We start from the raw sequence: 3,416 nt of genomic DNA on the forward strand, positions 1-3,416 counted from the left end.
TTATTCTTTTTATAAAGTTTAGCCATTAAGAAAGATACTTGGAGTGCTATAGCAAGCTGGGTAATCGTCTAGCTCATACTAATCTGAACTTAAACTCGTTAATCATGGGAAAAGTGGGTAAAGGAGATATTATTAGGTTACGTGATGTTTGTTTGTATTACATCGATATTCCATAATAAACTGTTAAAACCTTAACATTGAAACAATAATACGAGAAACAGTATAATGTTCAAACGGTAAACATTCACACGATAGAAAACTTGAAACGAAACGACAATATTAAAACGGTATATGCGTGAAAATAGTATAAAGGCCGGTACGGTAAACACTGAAATGAAATAATATTTGAACGGTATAATGTTGAAAACGGTATAGTGTTGAAAACGGTATAATATTTAAACGACATAATATTCGAGAAGTAAAATTTTCGAAACTCACCGATGCGCAATTTATACAAAAATACAAAACTTTTCTTTAAAAAAACACCAAATTACCCCACCAAAACACTCAGTTCTTCAACCAAAAATTCATATCCAGATATAAAAGTATGCAAATAGACACATGGGGTGTGCGAATAGTTTGAGCATTTAAATATAGTTATACAAGAGTGTCAATGTCAGGCAATTTTTTAAATTTATAATCATGACATTCGTGAACTAATTACACGTATCCATTTATATTATATGAAATCGTCAAAAAAAATTGAAATGTATACAAACATGAGCATTATCTTCCTAAGTTAATGTATAAACAATGCGTGAATCATTTAACATGCATCCGCATCTCACTCGAGTTCTTCTCTTCTAGATTTAACCAAGTGCATATTGAGTCACTAGCTCTTGAATATTCAGTGTCATAGTTTAGCCTTCAGTCTGTCAAGGTTGGATCTCATAGCTAGATATGACATGTAAAGATTACATTACAAAGATATAAAAATTTAACTACAAAATGTTTTGTGTGATACCTTAACTTTTATTTTAACAAATCTAGATCTCAACGTTAGATATAAAAATTGAAAGCCCAAAAAATTTACAGAATAAGGAGGTGTTTGTTTTCCTAAAAAATATCTGCGCATTCCCTTTTGTCTGCGCCACGCAGACCACGTACAGACATTGTCATCTGCATGATGTTTGTTTATTTAAAGACGTTTCATTAAAAAAACGTCTGTGCAAACTCTTTTTGGTGCAGACTTGGCTCAGGCTCAACCACTTCTAAGATCTTCTAAGGTTTGCAGAGGGTTAAACACCACCCACCCACCACCACCACCACCGTCCACCACCCACCACCGTCCATCACCACCGTCCACCGTCCACCACCCACCACTATCCATCACCACCACCACCGTCCACCACCACCACCCACCGTCCACGTCCACCACCACCCATCATCACCGTCCATACACAACCGCCAGTTTATTTTAGAAGTCTACATACGTTAAAAAACAAACAACATTTTTCTTGAAGACTGCAAAAATTTGATCTACCTCTTTTTCTACATAAGTTTGCAGATGTGGTCCGCAGACTGTAGAAATTTTACTTCTTAAAAAACAAACAACGCCTGAATAACACATGTTCGTTGCTTTTGGTCTAATGAAATTACTTCTAAGCTAGAAACGATTAAGCTTTGTATTATTAGGCTTTTACATGCTAACTCCATTTCAGTGTTCGAACATAGATTATCATATTAACAAGAATGCATATAATTTCTAACAAAGAACATACGGGTTACACTGAAAGGATGATTATAAAAGTACCTTTGAGATGTTTCTCATGTTAAAGTGTTCGATCATATGAAACGTGTTTTATGTTACAAAGAAGATTTATGCTATACTATGGTGACAAAAGCATGAACAAGAAGTCTAATGTATACAACATGCAGTGGCGAAGTATAGAAGGGGCAGGGAGGGGCGCTCGAACTTTTCGTTCAGTAGTGTTATATATGTATGTAGTTTTCGTATAGAAATTTTTAGGTATATACATTTTCGACCCCTCGGTTCATTAGAAATTTTTTGGTATATACGTTCCTCCCCCCCCCCCATTTTTGGGTATATACGTTTTCGACCCCTCGGTTCTATAGAAATTTTTTGGTATATACGTCCCCCCCCCCCTTTCATCCGGGTCATGAACATTTCTATAAATGTATGGTTTGATGTCACATGTTCGTTATTAAAAAGTCTATATCAATACACCATTGATATACCAAACTTTACTGCTAAACTTGGCATAAATTTAGTCTCATAACAACCTTCATATCTAAAACAATAAATAAATAGTTAAACATGCATGTATAATATGTAGTTAAACATGCATGTATAGTATATATGTTTTTTTGACCTAAAAATGATAAATTTTGTTATAAGCAAAGATTAAAGTGTACGCTATTGTTAAAAAGGGTTTTGATTATGAATATTTAACCTAAAAATAACAAAATAAAAACCAAAAAACATCAACATACATCATGTAACTACAAATTTATGAAACTAAAAACAGTCGTCTTGCGTTCTTATATATATATGAATCCTCAAATATCTATAAACAATAGTTGGGTATAAGTCATAAGTGTGGTGACTTTAAGTCTTTAATTGCATAAATCGTAAACATTAGTTGAATACACTTGATAACTTTAATTGCTTAAATCATGCAAACATACAATGCATCTCATTTTAGCTTTGTCTTCCGAAAATAATGCTTACCCTTTCGTTGTAAAAGAGACATATTTATCAAGATTTAAATAAGCAACAAAATGATAAAAATAGTAAGAAGTTACTTATATTTTCTTAAACTATAAAATCAAGATTTAAATAAGCAATAAAATGATAAAATAGTAAGAAGTTACTTATATTTTCTTAAACTGTAAAACCACTTAACTCTCAGTAGGTTTTTGTTGTGAAATTTTATATAACAGTAAGGACATAATTAGAACTAGTATGAATTCCTTATATAATGATTCTTTTATTTACCTCATAATTCATATATGATAATAGGCAAACAGAATGAACAGTAATTGTATATATTATTATACTATTAATAAAAAAAACTAAATAAATTATTATACTATTAATAAAGAAACTAAATAAACAGTAATTATTTATTTTAAAATTAAGATTAAACTTCAAAACAGTAATAACTACTTGTAACCAAGTGTTTATACACGTTCTATTAATTAAGTCCACTTCTATCATTTAAAAAAAAGTAGCATTATTAAAAATTTTATAATTTTTGCACTTAGAAAAAATATTTAAGTAATTTTAAGATCATCTTTTATAGTCATCAACCATTACTATCTCAGTGTCAAATCATCACTTTCATCACTCATCCTAAGTCCTATGTTATACTCGTAACCCAATAATCACCTATTTTATCACAATATATAAAGAGAGAGAGAGGGGGGGGGGGGGGGGGGGGGAGGGTGAAGGT

Source organism: Helianthus annuus, chromosome 1 (assembly GCF_002127325.2).
Source record: "Helianthus annuus cultivar XRQ/B chromosome 1, HanXRQr2.0-SUNRISE, whole genome shotgun sequence".
Lineage (NCBI taxonomy): Eukaryota > Viridiplantae > Streptophyta > Magnoliopsida > Asterales > Asteraceae > Helianthus > Helianthus annuus.